Source organism: Sturnus vulgaris, chromosome 15, assembly GCF_052056855.1.
Source record: "Sturnus vulgaris isolate bStuVul1 chromosome 15, bStuVul1.hap1, whole genome shotgun sequence".
In the NCBI taxonomy this organism is placed as follows: domain Eukaryota; kingdom Metazoa; phylum Chordata; class Aves; order Passeriformes; family Sturnidae; genus Sturnus; species Sturnus vulgaris.
In genome coordinates, this window is record NC_142257.1 from 18,244,083 (window position 1) to 18,268,823 (window position 24,741).

The 24,741-nt window shown below is 45.9% G+C and overlaps 1 long non-coding RNA gene across 1 annotated transcript; it reads right to left on the bottom strand.

The window, feature by feature from the left end:
- Positions 1-248: 248 nt before the first annotated feature.
- LOC148222060 (uncharacterized) lies at positions 249-18,198 on the bottom strand. The gene is made up of 5 exons (XR_015807040.1): positions 18,091-18,198; positions 11,391-11,436; positions 10,154-10,282; positions 4,991-9,820; positions 249-2,421 (listed from the first exon to the last, which is right to left on the bottom strand). It is a non-coding gene; the product is annotated as an uncharacterized LOC148222060 (long non-coding RNA).
- Positions 18,199-24,741: the final 6,543 nt, after the last annotated feature.

The following is a 24,741-nucleotide window of genomic DNA, read 5'->3' on the forward strand; positions in this document are numbered from 1 at the left end:
GCAGTGGGTCAGAGCCCTTTGTTTTTGCAGCTGGGGAAGGAGAAATTCTCCCCCTCCAAGGGAAATTGGGTCTGGAATGGCAGTGACAGCAGCCAGTGTCCCCTCAGCCCTGTGATTCCTGTGACCCGAGCACACATGCCATGCCAAACATTAATAAAAAAAACCCCAAACCTTCTCTAGTACCAAAAAAAAACCCCCAAAAAACCCCAAAAACCCAAGCAACTTACAAACAATATGCCACAAAATAGTTATAGTTAAATAATTTAATAAATGAACTTCAACATCATAAATAAAAAAGTTTTTTAAAAATAAATTTATATGTTTTTTTAGTTATCACAATAGTAGTGCTAATCATGGTACCTTGTTTGCTCCGATGCATTTAACAACCAATTAATAAAGTTATTAAAGGAATCCATACAGCTCAAAAGAGATGAAACCACTCAGGGAGACATCAGGGGGACACAGGGAGGTGACATTTGGGCACACACGTGGGGCTGGGGCTGAACCCACAGATTTTGGGCTGCTGCTGGTCCTGTGAGGGAGGAGGGACAGGGACACCCCACGTGTCACATCAGGACACACAGGGACCAAGCTGCTGATTGTCACATCTCATCTTCTTTTTTTTTCCAGGTTTGGGATGAAATGAGCCAGACAGTATTTTTTATTCAGACTCAGATGTTTATTATTTATATTAAAGTCTCACAAACTCTGAGTTCTCCAGCACTTCAAGCCAACAAATTAAACCAGAGCCCTGCCTCTCTCTCTCTACAAGGCCTTTTAAGGGCAAACTCTCTAATTAAGAAATGCCACCTAAATTATTTTTACTTTTAACCCAATAGCCGTGGCCCACAATGTGGAATTTTCTACCCAATCACACAAAATCACCCAAACTCATGAAGAAGAAGGTGAAGAAGAAGGACAAAACTTCCACCCTAAAACCTCCATCTTGCTTTCTATATATTACTATATATCCTAAACCCTTAAACTCTAAGTTTTCCTGTTGGAACCCAGAAACCTTTGGGATTTTTGAGCTTTCTGGCACTGACCCCCAGGAGGACACTTGGGAAAGGCTCCAAATTTGAGTGATGGAGTTAAAATCACGGGTGTGTGGTTAAATAGAAATGTGTGATTTCACACGGTGAAGGGTCTGAAATTTGAGTTTTTTATAATATAGAAATGGGTATGGGACAAGATGGAGGATTTTGGGTGTTGTCTGTTTCTGTCTTCTTCCTTTTTCTCCATGATTTCAGGTAGTTTCTGGTTGGACAGTCAGTGCTGCACTGTGTGTCACAGGAGTTTGGTTATTGGGTTAAAAGTATCAATAATAAAGGTGTTAATTCTCTACTGGACTGTTTAGCTTTAAAAAAACCTTGTAACCAGCTAAACTCAGCTCCATTTTGCTCTCTTTTAGCTGGTGGCTGGAAGTGTTGCAGAACTTTCTGTACTTTAGATAAGATTTAATAAACAACCAAGCCTGAACATAAATAATTCGTCTCCTTTGCGTTTTTAATCCTGACTCTGAGTGAAGACAGAGGAAAATAAAGACAAGGCACTAATTAAGTGGTGCAAATACCACTTTTATGAGTAGTGCCCTGTGTGAGGAAGAAAAAAAACTCCTGTTAAGACTCAGAGTCTTAACATGTAACCACCTTGACATTTTCCCCCGTGTGAAATTACACATTTCTATTCAAACTACACCCCCATGCTCCCAGTTCTATCACTCAATTTTGGAAGCTTTCTCCACGGCCTCAGGTCAAACGCAGAGTTCTCCTGGGGGTTAAAATTTGGAAATTCTCAGTGCCCGGGGGCGGGGTTGGGGGTTCAGCTAAGCACAGACCCCAGAGGGTCCAAAATGGAATTGTTTAGGCTGGAAAAGCCTCTGGGATCATGGAGCCCAGTCATTGTCCCAGCTCTGCTGTGCTCAGCACTGAGCCGTGTCCCCAGTGCCACATCCCTGTGGCTTTTGGACTTTTCCAGGGGTGCTGACTCCACCACTGCCCTGGGCCATCTGTTCCAGGGCTTGCCCAGCCTTTCAGTGAAGAAATTTTCTCTAATTTTCAATCTAAACCTCCCCTGGTGCAAATTGGTGCATTTTCCTCCTCCTGTCCCTGTTCCCAGATCCCAAATCCCCCCGGCTGTCCCCTCCTGTCAGGGACTTGTGCAGAGCCACAAGGGCCCCCCTGAGCCTCCTTTTCTCCAGGCTGAGCCCCTTCCCAGCTCCCTCAGGGATTCTCCAGCCCCTTCCCAGCTCCCTCAGGGATTCTCCAGCCCCTTCCCAGCTCCATTCCCTGCCCCGTCCCAGCCCCTCAATGTTACTTTAAATCCCTGCATGGAAAAGACGAGTGAAAATCCCACTGCCAGCATCGGCTGTGGAAACTTTGGAGATTTCTCTTCATGCTTGTACTGAACTTTCTCCTCGTCCTGTGTGAGAAATAGAAAAGTTGTAGCATCACCATTTGCTCTCTACTCTGGTTTTCTTTTTCCATATTATTCAGGGATCTTCCTCCCCCACTCTCCTGCCCTGGTGGATGACCTTTAAATGTCCCTTTCAATCCCAACTCTTCAGTGATTTTTATGATTCTAAGAAAAACTTCTGGGCCTCATTCCCGGGCAGGAGAACAGAGGATGGCACCGTGGAAGGTGCTCTGGCAGGCAGCACAAATGGAGGGGTGGAGAAGGATTTTTGGATGTGGATTCAAAGGGCAGAACACGTCAGCAACCACAGCAATCCCAGCTGGGTGTGTGGCCAGTGCCACGGTTTCCTGGACAGCTGACAGGAAGAACAAACACTGCACAGAAAGAGCAGGTACTGCTTTTTTTTCCATCCCTTCCTGTTGGAACCCTGAAGCCTGGCAGTCTGTATTTCCTGGCATTGACCCCCAAAAGAACACAGCTTTTGACTTGAGAAAAAGATTCCAAATTTGAGTGATGGAGTTGAAATCACTGGGGTGTAGTTAAATAGAAATGTGTGATTTCACACGGGGGAAAATGTAAAGGTGGTTACATGTTAAGACTCTGAGTCTTAACAGGAGTTTTTTTTCTTCCTCACACAGGGCACTACTCATAAAGGTGGTATTTGCACCATTTAATTAGTGCCTTGTCTTCATTTTCTTCTGTCTTTAATCAGAGGCAGGATTAAAAACATGAAGGAGATGAATTTTTTGTATTTGGACTTGGTTGTTTATTAAATCTCATCTAAAGTACAGAGAGTTCTGTAACACTTCTAGCTACCAGCTAAAAGTGAGCAAAATGGAGATGAATCAATTTAGTTACAAGGTTTTTTAAAGCTAAACAGTCCAATAGAGAATTAACACCTTTATTATTGATACTTTTGACCCAATAACCAAACTCCTGTGGCCCACAGTGCAGCACTGACTGTCCAACCAGAAACTACTGCCTGAAATAATGAAAAAAAAAAAAGGAAAAAGAAGACAGAAAGGAGAAGGGTTTGGAATTTAGAGTTTTAGAATATAGTAATAGATATGGGACAAGATGGAGGTTCTGAAGCAGTGGCTTCTTCTTCCTTCTTGTTCCTTCTTCTTCTTCTTTCAGGCAGTAGTTTTTAATTGGATAGTTAAGCCTTAAAAGACTTTGTAACAAACAAGATACAATTCCATTTTCTTGCTTTTGGCTTGTTAGCTGGAAGTGCTGCAGAACTCACTGTGCTACAGATAAGAATTCATAAACACCCGAGTGCAAACACGAGAATTCCATCTCTTGTGCTTCAATTTAAAACACAGAGAGTTTTGCTACCAGCTGAAAGTGAGTAAAATGGAGGTGAATTTAGGTACTGACAAGGTCTTTTAAAGCTAAACAGTTTAATAAAGAGCTAACACTTATTTATATTTTTGACTTTATAACTAAACATTTGTGACTTGTAGTGTAGAACTAACTAACCAAAAAATTAATGCCTGAAACTAGGAAGAAGAAGGAAAAAGAAGGAGCAAGAAAAGGAAGATGAGGGGACACCCAAGAACTTCCACCTTGTCCCATACCTGTTACTATATTCCAAAAACCCCAAATTCCAAACCCTTCACCATGTGACATCACACACTTCTATTCTAACTGCACACCAGTGACTTTATCACTGGAATTTGGAGCCTTCCCCAAAGCCTCAAGTCAAAAGCAGTGTTCTCCTAAGGGTCAGTGTCAAAAAGCACCAAAAATTCAAAATTTCGAAGCTTCTGGACCCGCTGAGAGCAGCGTGGCAGGAGCAGGGAATGGAGCCCAGCCCCTGGAATCCCTCAGGGAACCTTTGTCAGCAGCAGCCTCACACCCTGCTCTGCTCCAGAAAATGACTTTTTTTTTTTTTTTTTTTCCCTATTCCATCAAATATTCCATGTCCTGTTCCTCCACAGGCATGGGGTAAAGTCCAGTGAGTTTCCGTTCTGAATATTCGGAATATATTCACGTTCTGCAGATGCTTTAGGGAATGTTTTCATTGAGTGTGATGGGGGGGATGGAAACACATCCAGCTCCCCCCTGGGGATGGGAGGGAATGGATTAGGGCTCAGACTGCCTGGCAGCACCTTCCTGCTGGGGAGAAAGAGATGGGGGGGATGCTCCACAAGGATTTTTTGGGCACGTTCCTAAATCCTTTCCCTTCCTCACAGCCCCCCAGCTGTTTTTTTGGCTGCCTATTCTGGTTTTCTCCCTCTCTGCTCGGCCCGGTTGTTTCCCGGTACCTCTCCAGGCTGTCCCTGTCCTTTAATCCCCCTTTCACTCCCGTGCTGCTGCCCCGGCCCTAAGCGGATTAACCCCGGGCGCAGCTGCTCGTCCTCCCCGATGACAGAGCTGTCACCCCGGGGGGAGCCACGTGCCGGGGGGGGACACATGCCCGGCCACCACCCCAGTGCCAGAACAGCTCTGGTGCCCTCTCCTGTCCAGCCCCAGCCCCGGAGGAGCCGCCGAGTAGGGTGGGATGTGCTGGGAGCAGGCATTAGTAGGATATTCCCCCCCACAATAATGGGATACCGGTACCCAACCTCACCTACTGGTCCAGTTTTTTGGGTTTTTTTTTTTTCGCGTGGGAACCTCCAAATCTTGAAGAGGAGAGGCTCAGGACACGCTGGACATCCCTCCTGGAGCACCGCGGCTCCAGCAGCAGCGAGGCAGATTTTTAAAGGCAATTAGAAACCCAATCCTAAATAAAAGAGCGGATCCTACAAAGCCAGGCGGGGTTTAGGAGCTCCGGGCACGGAGCGCTCCCCTCCGGCTCATCCTCCCCGGCACCGAGGGGGTTAACGGCGGCCTCTCGCAGATCCCCGTTTCCGTGACAACAATTCCCGATGAATCCCAGAGCTCTAAAATCCCATTAAACATCTGCGAGAGGCTGCCCAGGCTGCCATCTGCCGGCCCCACAGAAAAAAAAACCCAAAAAACCAGAGCAGGGACGGCTCCAGCATGGGGCTGGCTACCAGAGCCGGCTTTGGGGCTACTGGAAGGGCTGAGGGTGCCGGGGTTCAGCCCCGAACCCCCCGAAGCTTTGGGGTGTGCTGGGAAGGAGCCCCAGGGTTTGGGGGTTTGGGGTTCGGTGTTTGGGGGTTTGGGGGTTTGGGGATTTGGGGGTTTGGGGACTTGGGGATGGGGGATTTGGGGGTTTGGGGATTTGGGGGTTTGGGGGTTTGGGGATTTGGGATTTGGGGTTTGGGGATTTGGGGATTTGGGGATTTGGGGGTTTGGGGATTTGGGGGTTTGGGATTTGAAGTTTGGGGGTTTGGGGGTTTGGGGGTTTGGGGATTTGGGGGTTTGGAGGTTTGGGGATTTGGGGCTGGCAGGAACGCTCTTCCGGCAGCAAATCAGCCCCAAATTCACCCCCAGGGTGACGGGGATCAAAGTTCTGAGGGACAGGTTTGAGTGTTTGGCGCCTATTGGGGTTTTTGGGGTCTCACACTGCGTGTGGGGGGGTTTGGGGAGCTGGGAAGGGTCTCTGAGGATGGAGGATCTGTGGGAAATTCGGGATGAGCTCATTCCAAACCACTCCAGGGATGCGGAAGGATTTTGTGACCTGGATCCTCGCCTCTGTGCTTCACCCACTCCCCTCCAGCTTTCCTGAACTCCAGAATTTTTTTAAAAAAACCTTTTATATTTGATTTCAGAAATTTGGACTTTCCCTTCTCCGTGCTTCCAGCGCTGCTTGCAACAGGAGAAGGTGAGGAGGAGTTCAGGGAGGTGCCACATTTCAGGGGATCACAGAGTCCTGAAGGTTGGGAAAAATCTTTAATATCACCAAACTCACAGCACCACTGTGGTCACCTCTAAACCGCGTCCTCAAGTGCCACATCCACACTTTTTGGACACTTCCAGGGATGGTGGTGACCCCATCAATGACGCTCCTGCTGGCATTGCTCAATCAGTATGTTCAGGAAAAAAACAAAAACAACTTAAAACAGTGTTCAGGCTTATTATAATACAGTTTAGGACACAATATATATAAAAAATTGATATATATGTGATATATAAAGCTTATTATACAATGGGGCTGCTCAGCTGGAGATATTTTTATCCCAAAATTCACCCCAAACTTCTCCCCTGCACTCCTGCTTGCAGAGGTGCAGCTTCCCAGCTTTTCCTGCCATTCCCAAAAGCTGCCGGAGTCGTTTTTATCCCGGCAAAACCAGGATACGCTTAGGGAAAGATGGGACAGGAAGAAACACGGAGCCAGCAGCGCCTTCTTCACCCCCCTCTCTCCCCATCACACATGGCTGGGATGGGAGGGAAGAGTGGCAGGGAATTGTAGCAGCAGGAGCCCTGGAAACTCTGGCATGTGCAGGCACCAGGGGAATGCAGAGGGGGCCACGGATGAAAGCTGACACAGAAGGAAAATTCTCTTCTGGAGCTACAACTGCTGGCACAGCTGCTGGCCAGACCCCCCCTTCCAAAAGCTGAAACATGCCAGCGAGGGGATGGGAATCATTAACTGGTTCCTTTGTGGGATTTAACCCTTTCCAGTTCTCCCCTGGAATGAGCTCAGATTCCTCAGGATTTGCAGCACCACGATGCTGCAGCGCCTGAAGCAAGAAGAGGATGAAAAACCACGGACAGAGCCCTTAACCCTCCTCCTCCTCCTCCTCCTCCTCAAAAAAAAAAAAAAAAAAAAAAAGCTTTGAGAGGCAGAAACCACGGGCACATGGCTTTTGTGCAGGGCTAAATGTCCGGGAAAGAGGCCAGACAGCACCCAGGGGAAAGGCAGAGAGGTTGGATGCTCCTTTCAAAGCGCAGAGGCTTGGAAAGCCCCCGGCCTCGGCAGGGGATGGCAAGAAAAAGCAGCCCGAGCTTTGCAGTTGGCTGAAAACTGCAGGGAGATGTGGGCTGGATGCTGGGGGAGGGAGGGGAGCTCTGTCCAGAGCTCTGCTGGGCTCGGTGACAACATTTTGGGGGAGTCTGAGCCTCATCTGTGCCCGTTCTGGATCAGAACCCCCCTCGACAGAGGAGGGAGGGATGTGAGAGGAATGTCACCGCAGGAGCTGCCAGGAGGAGGGGATGAAATTCAGGAAAGGCAGGAAATCGAGGCACAGGGACAATAATTGGGGCCATATGTTGGAAGCAGAGGATGCAGCTGGCAGCAGGGAGGAGCCCCACGCCGTGGGGACAGCAGGGGACAAGCAGAGGGACATCAACCCCCCCGGATGAGCAGAATCAGACCCACCACAACTGCAGGTCCGTGCCTGCAGTGAGAGGAATGAGGGATTTGTCTTTCCAAACGGGCTGCGGGTGTGCTGGTAGATAAGAATGAGAAATAAAAGAAACAATGGGATGGATTCCACTGATTGATGAATGGGAAAAAAGATATTTGCCTTTACAGACAAACTGTGGGTTTGTTGATAAATGAAATTGGATATTAAAAGATGAAAGAAGCAATGGGGAAAAACCATGAATTCCATAAAAATTAAAAATTAAAAGGGAAGGTTGTACATTAGAGGGGAATTTCAGGTATCAGGGGTTCTGGGAAGTCTGTGCCTCTCAGGTACCTCAGCCAATGGGGAAAGAGAGAGGGAAATTGGGATAAAAAGGGAGGCTGCACCCTCTAAAAATCTGAGAGACTCCAGGGGAATGTCCCATGGCCTCTCCCTTTATTCAATAAAATAAAAGGATTCCTCTGTCTCCTTTTCGGACATGAACCTCTGGTGTTTGTGAATTAATTTTCCTGACAGCAGGATCAGGAGGTTTCCAAACTTACACTCAGTGACACCCGAATTTCACGGGTAATGTTGCAAAAAGGTGAAGGAAACGGCAGCTTTATTACAGAACAGCAAGGTTTGTTCTGATCCATGTCCCTGAGCGTGCACAGAGCCAGGGAGGAAATTGGAAATATGAAAATATGAAAATGTGAAAATATGAAATTATGAAAATATGGGCAGTGCCAGGAACGAGGCCAGGTCCTCTCTGCTCCCCAAAACTTTGCCTGCCAGGGGAGGATTTATTCACACAGAAGTTCAGGCACATTTAGGGTGATGAAAGAACCACCTGGGGCTGCACATTTTTAATTTCTGATTTGTGATTTCTGTCCCACAGAGACCATCCCACTCCTTTAGGTATTCCCAGGCTCAGGCAACAGCTCTGGGAAAAAAAAAAAAAAAAAAAAATTACGGCCTCTCCCCCTCCTCCCTTTTAAAGCACATTTGAATGAAATGTGAGACGTGTGTGGTTGGAGCAGAGGATTCTGGCACAACTTCACGGCTTGGGAAGAGGGAAAAAGAGTTCTGGTGCTGACACCCACCGAGCTTCCCAGGAAATCCAGGAGGAGATGCAGGGCAGGGAATGCAGCACTGAGGGGCTGAGTTTTGTATGGCCAAAAATCCTCTGGGCTTTGAGGAGGTGGCTCCACATATTAGTGGCTGTGTTATTTTTTTTTTCTTTTTTTTTTTTTTTTTTTTTGGTTGTTTATTAATTCTTATCTATAGTACAGAGAGTTCTGCAGCATTTCTAGCTATCAAGCTAAAAATGTTGGTAGATCTAGATAATTACAAGGTTTTTAAAAGGCAAACTATCCAATTAAAAGTTCACATCTGTATTATTTATACTTTCGACCCAATGACCAAACACTTGTGATTTGCACTGCACTAATTTCCACCCGACCAAAAACTACCTAAAACTGAGAAGAAAGAGCAAGAAGGAGGAAAAGGAGAACACCTAAAAACCTCCATTTTATCCCATACCTATCATTATATTCTAAAAACTCCAAATTCCGACCTCTTCACTATATTACACACTACTACTTAAATCACAACGGTGATTTTAACTGCATCACTCAATTTTGGAAGTTTTTTTCCAAAAATCAAGAGCAGTGTTCTCCAGGGGGTCAGTACCAGAAAACACAGAAAGTTCCAAACTCTTCAGGGTTTCAGCTCCTGCAGGACACGAGGAACGGCTGCTGGGAGGGGTGGGAGTGGGGAAAAAAAAAAAACCCCACACAGAAGGGGTTAAATCCTCTTTGGAAGGGAGAGTGAGGAGCGTGGCACAGCAATGGGGCTCTGAGAAATCTGCTCAAGGTGTCCCTGGTCACGGCAGGGGAGCCAGAAATGGAATTTGGGAAGAAATTCCCTGGCACAGCTGCCCAGGGAAGTTCAAGGGCGCTCAAAGGTGAGCCCAGAATCTGCTGGGGTGACATTTGCACCTCCCCTGGGAAGGGTGGACAAAGGGAGCAGCTTCCTTTTCCTCTTTGAGACTTTTTTTTTTCTCCCTAAAAGCAAAAGGATATCGCCAATTTTCCCCCCACAGATTTGTCACTCTTATCTTATCTGTGAAGGCCTGGGAAGTTCGGAATATTCCACTGCACGGTCAGAATCCATCCTCTTGTCCTTCAAGGTCTCAGCAGACACTGAAAAAAAAAAAAAAAAAAAAAAAAAAAGAAAAAAAGACATAAAAATAGAGAAGGAAATTCCTAATTTAGATTTGCTCGAAGCTGTTTCAAGACCGAGAGCTTGAAGAGTAAAATATTCTGGGCAGTGAGTGCCCAGTGTCCATCCTGGGACAGGAGGGGCTGGGATTTCCTATTTCCTGAGGGGTTCCCGTGTTTTAGGAGAAGATTTGGAGCTGGATGCCAATATTAGAGCAGGTAAAGCCGAGCACAGGGGCTCAGCAGAGTTTTCAGCCCCTCAGGTCCGGATACATCTGCTCTCAATCTCCTGCTTCCCTCCCTCCCTCCACTGACTCAGCTTTTCATCCCGGCCACAACAATGGTTTATCCTTCCTCCCAGCCATCACATCCTCTTCTTCCAGCAATCAATTCCCTGCACACAGCCACGGATTCCAGAGGAAAAAGCTTTTTCCACTGCAGCCACTCAAAAAAAAAAATAAAAAAAAAAAATAAAAATCCGACTCTTCGGGCTTTGCAGACTCAGCAAGGAGCTAAAATTGGCTTTGCTTGGAGCTGCCAGGACCCAGCTCGCTGCTCCCCCCATCCCCAGCAAACATTTTGGGTTCGATTTGAGGTGGGTAAGGTCAGATTTTTAGTTAGGTTAGGTCAGATTTTAGGAAAATCAGGTTCGATTTTAGAAAAGATTAGATTTTAGGAAGGCTGGGTTAGATTTTGGGATGGTTAGGTTTGATTTTATGAAGTTTCTGTGAGATTTTAGGAAGGCTGGATTAGATTTTAGGAAGGTTAAATTAGGTTTTAGGTAGGTTAGATCAGATTTTAGGAAAATTAGGTTAGATTTTAGAAAGGTAAGATTCGATTTTAGGAAGGCTGGGTTAGATTTTGGGATGGTTAGATCAGATTTTATGAAGTTTATGTGAGATTTTAGGAAAATCTAACTTAGCCTTCCTAAAATCGAATCTTACCTTTCTAAAATCGAATCTACTTTTCCTAAAATCTAACCCAACCTTCTTAAAATCTAATCTTACCTCCCTAAAATCTAACCCAACCTACCTAAAACTTAATCTAACCTTCTTAAAATCGAACCCAGCCTTCCTAACCTTGTGTTAGGGCCAATATTTGGTTTATTTTCCATTCCCCCATTTCTCCTTTGAGGTCTTGGTTTTTAGGGAGCTCCATCCCTGGGTCCTGCTCTCCCCATTCCCACCTCATCCCTTCTCCCTCATTATCCCCCAGCAAGGCTGAAAATGGAATTTTTCCTGCAGAAGAATTTTATTTTTTTAAAAGTTCTGACAATTTAGATTTGACTTCTTGCACTGCAGAAAAGCGAAAAAAAAAATTTAAGATGAGATTTTCCTACTGACAATGCACAGCCAAAATTTTCTTTCTTTTTGGAATTAAATGTGTCCAGAAAAAATTATTTTTTCCACTGGACTTTTCCCATTTCAAACACCAGATTTTTCCATTGTGGACAACCCAAGGTTTCCATTAAAAAAATCCAGGACAAGTGAGACCATCTCAGGATATTTTGAGAAGATAAATAGGGAGCTCTTAACTTTTCTTTTTTTCTTACCTTTAAAAAAAGCAAGATGGGGGTGTGAAGCCAAGCAACCACATTTCTGAATGGGAACAAAGGAACACAGATTTTATAGAAAAAAAATATATATAAAGAAAAATATTGCTTGGATCTACAAAATCCATCAAGCCCAAAATTCCCTCATCCAGATACTCCCCACGTGGAAATGTGATGGTAAAGCTGCCTTCATGCCAGGAATAAAGTCAGAAATTTGGAAATTTGGGGGGGAAAAGCTGGAATTCAGCAGCTCAAGGTGAATTATTGCTGCCCAAGGAAATGAAAGTCATTGGTGGCTTTTTTTTTTTTTTTTTTTTTTTTTTTTTTTTTTTTTTTTTTTTTGGACAGAATTTAAAATCATCTCTGGCTCTTCTAAAATAACTAAATACTAAATAATTAAATAATCCAAATCTCAGAAAACAGGATGGGGAAGGAAAGGAGACTTTGGAAATAAAGGCCCTGCTGCCAGACAGGGGCTGGGGCAGGCAGAAGAGATTTTAAAGTGAATTTTTCCTTGGCAAAACCAACAAATCCAGGCCTGAGTGCCCTAAACTGCAACTCTCTAAAGCTGATCCTAAAAATCAACCCAGCCCTGTGGTGGGAAGCGATTAGAAGAGTTAATTGAGTTAATCAATGCTCCTCTCCCTTTCCCTGCCCTTTCTTTGTGCTCTGACCTCACCCCAGGAGCCTCAGAGGGGACAAAGGACATTAAAACCAACTCTAAACATCAGCCAGGGCTGAGCAGAGCCGAGATTAAGGGGTCATTAACAGCTCCTCTTAATTAAAACCTGCTCTAATCAACATTCCCAGCCTCGGGATTGACGATGGGAAAATTCAGGGAGGAGGGGAAGGAGCTGGGGGGGCTCCTCACTGCTCTGAAAAAAGGAATTTTTGAGGGATATTCTTGTTTTTCATCCCAGGAGGTCACTGGGAAATTTTCCCTTCTCCCTTTTTTTTTTTTTTTTTTTTTTTTTTTCTGTTTTCTCCTATTTATCCCTCCTGGCCACATCTGAAAAAAAAATGAATTTTTTTCCTGTTGTCGTTGATGTTTAGCATAATTAATTCTGAGGATGAGTTCGTGTGTGTGTGTGTGTGTGAAAATCGAGATTTGCTTTCTTGGTAGATTTTAAAAGGTTTAAATAAAAGACAACAAGAGACAAGCAATAAAGCAAAAGGTTGTTGTTATAAATAAATATTATGATATTATGGCTTTTCCCAAATATTAAGGTGGATTAAATTCTCCTGTTTGTCTCCCTTGTCACCTATTTTACATTTCTATTTTCCTTGCTGGGTTACATTCAAAATCCCCCCTTAAAAGAACAAAATTTTGTATTAAAACCAAAATATTTCACAAACACAGCTCCTAAAAAATATTAGGAGCCAAATTTTCCTGTCTGGGTGGTTAAAATTCTCGTGATAGCCAAAAAAACTTGATTAAAAAGTTTCAGCAGCCTTGAGTTCTCCAAATTGTCTCTCCCTTGTCACCTATTTTACATTTTTATTTTCCTTGCTGGGTTACATTCAAAATCTCCCCCAAAAGAAAAGAATTTTGCTTGTTTGGACTCTGGGTCCATCTTTGAGCCATGGCCAGGCTCTTGCACTGCCCAAAGTGAATAATTTAAATAAATCCCTATTTTATTCCTTTAACTCTGTTCTAGGTAGCTCTGCAAGGCACCACAGGAAATGTAAATAAAATTATTTTATTGGGGTAAATGACTTCATTACCTGAAGCTGTAATTGGACAATTAACCCTCAATATTCAAATGAAACCAAACTTATAAAAACGTGAAAACCTGTGACCCATCATCCATTTTTTGGGTGTAGCCCTTGGGTGTACCCAAAATGTACCTGAAACCCTTCAATAAATAAATCTGCTTTTAATTTCTTTAATTTCATCTGACTCCTGTTTTTAGGCAATCCCAAAAGGGAAAAGGTGGGAAAAGAATCCTGGAAACCTGTGGGGGTTTAAGCTGGGCTTTGCAGCACTCAGGAGTGGTTTGTCACCAGTCTCTGTTTCCCCTCAGAGCCAGGATTAACAGAAACTGAGACTGAGGCAATTCTCGTGTTTGGGCTTGGATGTTTATTATATTTTATCAGAAATTACAGGAAGTGTGACAGCACCTCCAGCTCCTGGCTACAAGTGGCAAAAATGGCCCCAGCTGAGGCTGCTCCGAGGCCTTTTAAAGCCAAACAAACAAAAACAAATTTAATACCTCCATTATTGATCCTTTTGACCCAATAATAGATTCCCACCACCCTTAGAGTGACATTTGACCAACCAAAGGTCACTGCCTGAGTTCTGTGGAGAAGAAAATGAAAAAAAAAAAAAAAGACACCACCCCAAATTCTCCATCTTGTCCCATATCCACCACTATCCATAAAAACCTCAAATTTAAAACCCATCACCCAGTGAAAATACACACATTTAACACACCACATATTTCTGATTTCTAACTCATTATTTATATTTTCAAATCTCCAAGGTTTCCAGCTCCACAGCAGTGTTTTCCATGGGTTCTGTGCCTGGAAACACAGAAACCTCCAAAACCTCCAGATTTTTGGGGTTCAACAGAAAACCAAGTGCTCTGGGAGAGAGGTGAGCACTGGGGGTGCTGCTCCTGTGGACACACACATTTATAGAGCTGGGAAATTCCAGCTTGGAAATTCCTTTCCAGGCCTGGATTTCTCCTGACTCTCAGCTCCATTCCCAGGCTGACAAGCTGACTGCAGCTTCAGTTAGGGAGGAGTCTCCCAGGGTGACAACACGGTGACAAACAGAGTGGAATTCATCACCAACATTAACCCCTGGTGGTGGAATTAGTCAGTTAGGAACCTTTCTGATTTCTTTAGAGAGAAATCAAAGTTCAGGGATTGAATTAAAGCATTTAAATGGAATGAGTAAGTGAATAAGTAAGTAAATGAAATAAGTATTTTTAGTGAGTAAAAGGTTTTAGATGCTTGAGAAGTAGCACATGTTCTAGTGAAGGTTGAAAAATATACTGGTGTTTATTAGAGGCTATAAAAACTTAGTTTTAAACATAATGGAGTTAAAGATATTGCTTATATTTTTTAGTTAGAACAGGATAGGCCATGAACGTTGTCTATATGTAGGTTGGCGTGCTAAGAAATGAAAATTTTAATAAGTTAAAAAGTAGGAGTTTGTGTTTTAGCTGGTTGGAAAGTTTTTATGAAAGAACATGAATTAGGGAGAGGTGGTGCTCCAAGCCATGGCTTTATGCCATGTGCATTTTGGTGTTGTATTTTGCCACTTTGCTTTGATGCCATTGCTTTGCTTTGTTTTTGCTTTTAAAACTGATGTGCTCCTGCAATAAATGACTTTATAGCAACTATTAACTTGCTTGGCTTTTTACACAAAAAGAGAATAAACCCGACAGTGTGGGTGCCCAAGGTTTGCTTAAACCTCACGACCTTTACCTTTCCCGTGGGACACATCCTGAGGTGCTGTCCCAAGGATGTTTTTCCCAATTGTCCCATGAGCTCCTGTCCTGTCCTGGCTGCACTGACACACTTTAAATCCGGGCTGTCTGTACAATAAATTGGCCTTTTTTCCCCACAGAGCTCCGTGTGTGCTGCTGTCCTTTCTCTCTCTTTGCAGTGCAGTGACCACAGTGCTCCCCCTCGCCTGCTGTGGGACACAGATTGAGAAAGTAAAAAAATTCCAGCCTGAAAAATATCCCAGGCTGGAGCTTCTCAGCTCTGTTCCCAACTGATAAGCTGGTCCAGCTCAAGGCTAGGGAGAATTTCTCCCAGGGTGATAATTTGGTCAAAATAAAAAGGAATTAATAACAAAATAAAACGCCTGTTGTGGTGTGTGCCCAGGCCCTGGCAATGGGGTGTCTTCTCTCTGAACCAATCACCTTTTCTCTACTCTTGGAATTGCAGTCCTGCTGTAAAACCAAGTGTGTTTCTGAATAAACTCGGCTCTATCATGAAAGATAACCATGGAGCCGTGCATCTTTATTAACTTAAAGGGTTAAAACCCCTTTCCACGGCTACAAGCTTCTCCTGCCCAGAGACAAGGCAGGGAGGGCGAGCATCCCTCCCTTCCTCCATCCCTCCATCCCTTCCTCCCTCCCTCCCTCGGAGCTGCCCTATGGCTGTGCAGCCCTCCCGGCGCCTGGGGCCAGCCTAGCACGGAATCACTGACCTATTTTCATCCGGATCACACACAAAGGGAGCTTTAGCTCGGGATGTTTAAAGGAAAAGTGGCTCAGATTGATGTGAGCGTGCTCACAAATCGCGGAGGGGTTTGTGGGGTTTGGTTGTTTTTCCTCCTCCCCGGTCCCGCCAGGAGCATCCTCTGCGGGAGGGGGGATTGGAGCAGCTGGGTGAAAACTGACCCAAAAAAACTTGGCTGAGCTGCAAAATCGGGGTTTGAGGAAGGAATGGAAGAGTTTGGGGGTGAACTGGGTGTAGCATAAAGCACAAGGACGAGCAGGATGTGGAAGGAAAATCCCACAGGGATTTTTCCTCTCCTTCCCTGGCTCTGAGGGATGAGCTGCCTGAACAGGCTCAGCCACACAGCCTGGACACAAAGCAGCTCTCCCAGGGGATTTTTTTATTCAAATTTGCTGGTGGACTTGGCCTAAATTTGGAACTATTTAACCCACACCTGGATTTTTTGGAGCTGGCAGCTCGGGCTGGTTTGGAAGTTTTTTGGATGCACTGACACCAGTGATCCTCTCTGTGCACATTCCTGTGAAGATAAGGGTCCAGAACTTTGGTTCTCGGCTGAGATGCCACAAAAAAAAAACCTCCCCAAACCCTTGAACTGCCTGGAAACCACACAGACAATCCCAGGCAGTTTTTGGAAGTTCACAGACCCCTAATGGAAGGGAGAGATGCGCTGTGCTCATCACAGGGCACAGACGAGAGGGCACCAAAATCACCTGGATCCACTTCTGAGCATCCTCGGGATGAGCAAAGCTGCAAAAAGGGTTGAGGATGGATATAAAGGGAGAACCAGCTTCCTCCTGAAATTGGGTTAGGAGTAGGAAAAGTTTGGATCTCTGGGATGCTTCCTGCACAGTGCTGAAGGTGCAGTGATGAGTAACAAAAAAAGGCTCCCAGAAATAGGGATGATGGCAATAATTGCTCAGTAGCAGCTCTGGCAGCTCTCCTGGGACTCTCCACACGGCTGGGAAAGGTGCTGCTGCTGCCAGGAGCTGCTGGTCACGGGTTTGGGGCCTCCCAAACGTGCACAGGCAGGAAGGAAAAAAAGAACAAGGACAGATCTCAGAGTCCTGAACAATGAAAACAGGAAAGTCCCTCCGGGCTGGGGAGCCTGGCAAGGGCTGAAAGCTGAGCTCCATCCGGAACTCCATCCTGAGCTCCATCCTGAGCTCCATCCTGAGCTCCATCCATTCCTGAGCTCCATCCGGAACTCCATCCTGAGCTCCATCCTGAGCTCCATCCTGAGCTCCATCCTGAGCTCCATCCTGAGCTCCATCCTGAACTCCATCCTGAGCTCCATCCTGAGCTCCATCCTGAACTCCATCCTGAACTCCATCCTGAGCTCCATCCTGATCTCCATCCTGAGCTCCATCCTGAGCTCCATCCTGAGCTCCATCCTGAGCTCCATCCTGAACTCCATCCTGAGCTCCATCCTGAGCTCCATCCTGAACTCCATCCTCAGCTCCATCCTGAGCTCCATCCTGAACTCCATCCTGAACTCCATCCTCAGCTCCATCCTGAGCTCCATCCTGAGCTCCATCCATTCCTGAGCTCCATCCGGAACTCCATCCTGAGCTCCATCCTGAGCTCCATCCTGAGCTCCATCCTCAGCTCCATCCTGAGCTCCAGGCAGCTGGGGGGGATCTGCTCAGCCTCCTGTGGAGACAGGGCTTTAAAAAAAGCAACATCGCAGCTGCAGCATCCTGTGCCAGGGAGGGATGCAGGGATGGGGCACGACCCACCCCTGAGGGTGCCAGGGGGGCTCCAGGCACCATTTCAGCTCCAATTCCACCTCTCCCCCTGCCAGTCCTGCCCTCCCTGCATCCCCCGCATCCCCCTGGGTACCAGTGCAGCATCCTGTGCCAGGGAGGGATGCAGGGAGGGTGGAGGGGGCACCACCCATCCCAGGGGGGCTCCAGGCACCATTTCAGCTCCGATTTCTCCTCCCCTTGTGCCAATCCTGCCCTCCCTGCATCCCCCTGGGTACCATCCTGTGCCAGGGAAGGATGCAGAGATGCAGGGATGGGGCACCACACAACCCTGGGGGTACCAGGGGGGCTCAAGGCAGCTCCAATTCCACCTCCCCCCGTGCCAATCCTGCCCTCCCTGCATCCCCCTGGGTACCAGCACCAGCGAGGGATGCAGGGATGGGGGCACCACCCAGCCCTGGGAGTGCCAGGGGGGCTCCAGGCAGCTCCAATTCCACTTCTCCCCATGCCAGTCCTGCCCTCCCTGCATCCCCCTGGGTACCATCCTGTGCCAGGGAGGGATGCAGGGAGGGTGTGGGGGCATCACCCATCCCAGGGGGGCTCCAGGCACCATTTCACCTCCAATTCCACCTCCCCCCCGTGCCAGTCCTGCCCTCCCTGCATCCCCCTGGGTACCAGCGCCCCCCTCTCCAGCCCCACATCCCACCCGGACATCCCAAAAACCACAGCCAGGCTCTGCCTCATCCCACCCCGCATCCCTCCCCCAACTCATCCTCCCTCCCCCCCCCCGTGCTGACCTTTTTATTTTCTGCGTCAGGAGCATGAAATGGAGCCTGCAGGGAAGGGAAACTTTTCCCTAAGATGGCTGAGGGAGGAGAATTTGCTGAGCAGTGCATGAGCACCCTCTGCTGCTGGATGAGTCTGGGGGGGCCCAGCCCTGCTCCGACCCCACAGGCTCCAGGCAGCAAAAAAAACCCCCCAAATTTCCCCATCTGGGTGATTAAAAATCATGGGATAGTCCAAATATTTGATGAAAAAGCTTCAGCAGCTTTGTGACCCGCTGAGTTCTCCTAATTCTCTCTCCTTGCTTCCTATTTTACACTTTTATTTTACTTGCTGTGTTGCATTCAAAATCATCAAAAAAAGAACAATATTTTGTATTAAAATCAAAATATTTCACATGCACAGCCTCTAATAATTATCACCATTGTGGCACACAAGTATTTAATTTTCCAGGTTTGAAAAAACCTATTAAATTTAATTTATTTGAAGTTCCAAGTTAGGATAAGCACCAAAAAAATCGATGTTTTCTCTCTTGGGGTGGCAAAAAGGGTTAAAGATGGATGTAAAGGGAGGAGCAGCACTCACCTGAAATGGGGTGACCAGGTGTGGTCCCCAGGAAAAGTTTGGGGATTAAAGGGTACCTGGAAAACCCTGCAAGCTGCTCCCTGAATATTCAACTTTTAAGCCAGGATTATGTCAGTGTAGGCTCAAATCTTGCTGGATTTAAGGCTGAAATTATTTTTGCTTAAAAATTTTCAGTGTCCTTGTCACCCCCTGAGCTCCCCTGGCTGTGTCTCCATCCCCTTTTACATTTCTATTTTCCTCACTGTGTTACATTCAAAATCATCCAAAAAAAAAGAACAATATTTTATATTTAAATCAAAATATTTCACGCACACAGCTCCCAAAAATTATTACCATTGTGACACACAATTATTTAATTTTCCAGGTTTGAAAAAACCTATTAAATTTAATTTATTTGAAGTTCCAAGTTAAGATAAGCACCCCAAAAATCGATGTTTTCTCTCATGGGATGGCAAAAAGAGTTAAAGATGGAAATGAGGGGAGAATCAACCCCCACCTGAAATGGGGTGACCCCTTTTAGAGCCAAATTTTGCTGGATTTAAGGCTGAAATTATTTTTATTTTAAAGTTTTCAGCAGCCTTGTCACCCCCTGAGCTCCCCTGGCTGCCTCTCCCTCCCCTTTTACATTTTTATTTTCCTCTCTGTGTTACATTTAAAATCCTCAGAAAAATGACAGCAATTTTGATTAAAATCAAAATATTTCATGCACACGGCTCCTAAAAATGATTGCCAGTGCCCCACACAATTATATAATTTTCCAGGGTTTTTTTTAAACCTTTAAATTTCATTTGGGATGAGCACCCAAAACTCGGTGTTTTCTCTCGTGGGATGACAAAAGGATTAAAGATGGAAATGAAGGGAGAATCAGCCCCCACCTGAAATGGGGTGACCCCATTTAGATCCAAATCCTGCTGGATCTGAGGCTGAAATTTCCAAGGAAATCTTGCAAAAAAATTTTTCCCCAGATCAGTTCAAAAAGAGCCAAAAAGCATCACTCAGTAAGGAGGTGAAAAAACACAAAAAAATTCCAAAATATCTTTTTTTTCCCCCTTTTATTATTTTTTTTTGGTAGCAGCTCTCATCCCCCTCTGCAAAGCTGCACAGGGAAAGGCCTTATATAACTTTTATAATTTATATAACTTCTATAATTTATATAACTTCTATAATTTATATAACTGCAAAAAATCCCTCCAGGGGCCTTTCCTGGGAGAGAGAGAAGAGCTTTTTGTGGGATCAGGGTGAGGCTGAGGCACAGCTGGAGGTGAGGCCTGGGAGTGAAAGGAGTGGAGGACACCCAGGATATAAATAAAAAAAATAAATATATATATATATAAAAGAAATAGAAATGGAAATAGAATAGAAATGGAAATGGAAATGGAAATGGAAATGGAAATGGAAATGGAAATAGAATGGAAATGGAAATAGAATGGAAATGGAAATAGAAATAGAAATAGAAATAGAAATAGAAATAGAAATAGAAATAGAAATAGAAATAGAAATAGAAATAGAAATAGAAATAGAAATAGAAATAGAAATAGAAATAGAAATTGAATAGAAATAAATAGAAATAAAACAGGGACATGTCTCCCTGCATGGGGACAAGCAAGGGTGGCCCTGGGACTTGAGGAGGTGCCAGGACAGCTCATCCCATGAGCAATGGGGGACTGAAAATTTTACAAAACCTGGTTTTAGTTTTGGAACTTTCAGGCACAGACCCCCTGGAAAACACTGCTGACCACCTGAAGCCTTAGAAACTGCTTCTAAATATGAGTGGTGAAGTAGAAATCACGAGTGTGTAGTGAATTAAAAGTTTGTGCTTCCACAGGCTGATGGGTTTTAAATTTGGGGTTTTTATAGTATAGTGATAGATATGGGACAAGATAAAGATTTTTGGGTGTTGTCTCTTTCTTTGTTCATTTTTCTTCTTCTCCGTGGATTTCAGGCAGTAGTTTCTAACTGATGAGTCAGTGTCACTCTAAGAGTCATGGAAATGTAGTTATTGGGTCAAAAGTACAAATAATATAAATGTTAATTCTTTAAAAGACCTTGTAGCAGTTTCCTCTGTGGCCATTTTTCACTTCTAGCAAGGAGCTGGAAGTGCTGTCATACTCTCTGTACTTTCTAATAAAATATAATAAACATCCAAGCCCAAACACGAGAAAAACTGTTTGAACCGTGTTTCTGTTAATGCTGGCTCTGAGAAAAACCAAAAAAACTGATAAATAAACCACGAATAGGGGGTGTAAGACCCCTGCACTGCTGCCCACACCGGGGGACCCTCAGAACAGAGGGAATGCACAATCCCCGATCCATTTTGTGCCCCAAATCCTGCAAATCCCTGCACCCAACACGCCCCATGACGAAGCACCTTAAAATCTGAGATGCTGTTTTTTTGTGTGTTTCTCCCCCCACTTTTTTTTTTTTTTTTCCCCCCAGCAGCAGATGCAGACCCGCTCCCCAATTATATTCCCGTCACAGGCAGAAGAAAGAAAGACAAATATCCCAAAGGAAACGATTTGGGAAGGACAAAAGCTCCTTGAAATAGGAGCTGAGCTGTTTTTTCCAGGTTCAGAGCGGGGGATGGAGGGAGGGAGGGAGAGGAGGAAGAAGAAGGGGGGGATGGAGGGGAGGATGCGCACGCAGGCAGCACTTCCCGTCTTTGTCTGCGAAAGGAGGTCGCGGGGGGAGCCCGGGGGATGCGAGGAGGATGAAGGGGGGGATGAAGGGGAGGATGCGGAGCCGCGTCAGATCCCACGTCAGCTCCCGGCTCCCAATCCCGGAGCTCTGAGCTCATCCCGGGAGCGGCGCCAGCGCGGCTCAACTGCGCACACCTGGCGGGTGGAAGCGACACTGCAGGGACACGGGGACAGCGCAGGGGACAGCGGGGAAAACCCCCCGGTTCCACCGCCTGAAACCCCCCCAACACCCGCACAAAGGCAGAAATCCTGTCCACAACTCCTTAGCCTAGCTCAGCGTTCAGGAAGGGACGTCTCGAAGTTTAAATTGTCCCGAAAAATCCCTCCTGAGTGGTGATGCCCCAATGAGGGCACTTTGGGGGAGTGGGGTGGGCTCTGTGGGCATGGACTGGCTCCCAGTGGCTCCCAGTAACCCCCTGGCATCCCACCAGTAACACCCCGAGTGCTCCTGGCAGTGGCAGCAGCCTGGGACAGGCAGGAGCTGCAGCCCTGAGCTGGGAGCAGGTGGCACCTGCAGCTGCCCCAAAAGTGAGGGGTGGCAGGGGACTGGCACCAGGTGAGGCCACTGCAGTGACAGCAGTGATGGGGACAGTGACAGCAGTGATGGGGACAGCAGCAGAAGCTTCTCACTCCCAAAAATTCATCCCTGGGACACAGCCTGAGCTCGCTCCCACTCCATTTTCCACACGTCCTCTGTTAAAAATTCCACTTCCACCCAGGAAAACCCCTGGGCCAGGATGGCTGCTGGGGCTGGAGCAGGGGATGGTGCTGAAATGGCACGAGAAGAGCTGCTGACCCTAAAACATCAGGAGGAGTCAAGCAGGCACCAGCACTGCCTGGTGTGAGGTGTAAATATCTGTGAAAAATCTCAGTTGTGTTACAGAAAGTTTGTGGGGTGGGAATTTCCCTCTGGGATCTGATAAACACAGGAGGGAATCAGGGAATGTAAAAACACTTCCCAAACCAGCCAGCACCTTACCTGTATTTACAGAGTGAGTGTGTGGGGTTAGGAATGAGTTCAGCTCCCAGGAATTCCAGGGAACAGCCTCAAATCCCTCTCCTAAAGCTCGCAGGGAACCCACACATCCTGCAGGAATCCTTCTCATCACAAAGTCCACGGGGAAAGTTCTCCAAACAGGTTCCTCCAGAGAGCAAAGGAACATTGATTTCCCAGCAGTGCTCCCTGGTGCTGTCACTGTGTCCCCCCCAGCACCACTCCAGGAGAAATGAGGGGACAAGAGCAGGGAGGAGGTGAAGGGATGAGAGCCACCAGCTCCCATCAGCTAAACCCTGATTTATTTAAAGAGAATATTTGCACAAAGCTGGTTAAACACCAGACAAGGGAGCTCAGTTGTGCTGAGAGAGGAGCTGGGACAATTTCTGGCCTTGCAGGGACTCCTGCTTGTAAAATGTCCTGAACAATCCCTAATTTTGGATTGGCCTTACCTGAGGCAGGAGAAATAAACCTGAGGATCCTTTGAATCAAAATCACCCCGTGATGCTGGAAGGACCCCAATGAGCTCCTCCTGTTCCTTCTCCTCAGCAGAAACTTTTGGATTTACCAGCTCCTGGTTTGTGAACAGATTTCTCCATTTTTTTTTTTCCTGAGGATATTCCAGAGGGAGAGAGAAGTTCCTGTTCCTGTTCCATCAGGAATAGATGGAGGAAGAGAGGAGCCACCACTGCAGAATCCCAAAGGCTCTGAGGTGACAAAGGAGGGACAAGGAAGGGGAGGGAGGTTTTGGCTGGAGAAGATCCTGATACCTGAACCAGACATCTGTGAGCAAGAGGAAGGGATGTCACAATATCCTGGGAATCTGAGGGAAAAGCACCCAGGGGTGCTGGAAAGAAAGAGGAACAGGAATTTTGAGTCCCCAGCACTGGCAGGAAACCCCAAAACTTCAGTCTCAAAAGAAACTTTGATTTGGATCCTCATGAGGTGCTCAGGGCACCCTTTTTTTTTGTTTGTTTTGGGTGAACAAAATCCCTCTGAGCATTAAGGGCATCTCCAGAGCCCTGTGTTGGAACCCTGGAAATTGGGAATTTTGGACTTTCTGTGCCAGGAAAACACTGCTTTTGACCTTTTGAAGGCTTCCAAAATGGAATGGTGGAATTAGGATCACTGGTGTGTAGTTTGAATAAAAGTGTGTAATATCACATGGCAAAAAATTGAGAATTTAAGGTTTTAGGATATAGTAATACATAGAAAGCAAGATGGAGGTTTTAGGGTGGAGGTTTTGTCCTTCTTTATGGGTTTGGATGATATTGTGTGATTGGATAGAAAAATCTGCATTGCAGGTCATTTATTAGGTTAAAAGTAAAAATAATTTAGGTGTCTGCTCTTAATTTGACAGTTTGGCCTTAAAAGGCCTTGTAGAGAGAGAGAGAGACAGGACTCCATTTTTAGCTTGTTAGCTAAAAGTGCTGTAGGACTCACTGTAACAAAAAAAGAATTAATAAACATCTGAGTCCAAACAAAAAAAAACCCCTTTTTTGTGCATTCAATCCCGACCTTAGCAAAAAAAAAAAAAAAAAAAAGAAAAAAAAAAAAGATAAAGAACAATATAGTCAGGAGCTAAATCCATTCTGGATCTGACCTTATGGAACCAAGGGGTCACTGACTTCCAGAAATGTTCTGGATAAGGAATTCCTGCACCCAAGGATTTACAGACATTACCCCCAGGTCTAAATGAAAACCAGTAACTTGTGTGTCCACACTGGGACCTTCAGTATTTAATATCTTAATTAAATATCAGTATTTAATATTCCCCAGTGACATCAGACTGGGGGACTGTGTGGGGACACCTTCTCTGGGGCTCCCCACATTTAAAGGGGCTAAGAGAGGTGGAAAGAAACTTTTTATTCATGGCAGGAGGAGGAAGAAGGAAGAGGAAATGCACAGTGAAGGTGGTGGGGTAATGCTGAGAGTAATTAATTAAGGCTGTGCTTTTAGATTTGAACAGGTCCTAGAGATTTGGGGAAGGTAGAGAGAGATTTTGGAGCAGAATTTGTGATGGCAGGACAAGGAGTGAGGGATTTAAACTGAGCTGGGAGCAGTGGCAGAGGATTTGTTAGGCCAGAAGTCCCCACAGGGAAGGCTCCTGGTGACAGCCAGGCCACCAAGGCATCCCCCCTGCTCTGCTGCAGGACCTCAATTGTCACCAAACCATCCCACACCTCTGCTTTTCCTTCCTGCAGGTTAATTCTGGAATCAAATCACATTCCCAAGTCCCATGGACATGCCCACCTATGGAATTCAATTAACAGAAAATCAAATCAGGACACTCAGGTGGGGCAGTGCCTTTGCTCAGCACACAGATGGCTTCCAGGCACTTTTTGTATCCCCAAAATCTCAGAGAAGGGGAAGAGGTGACACCCCCATGG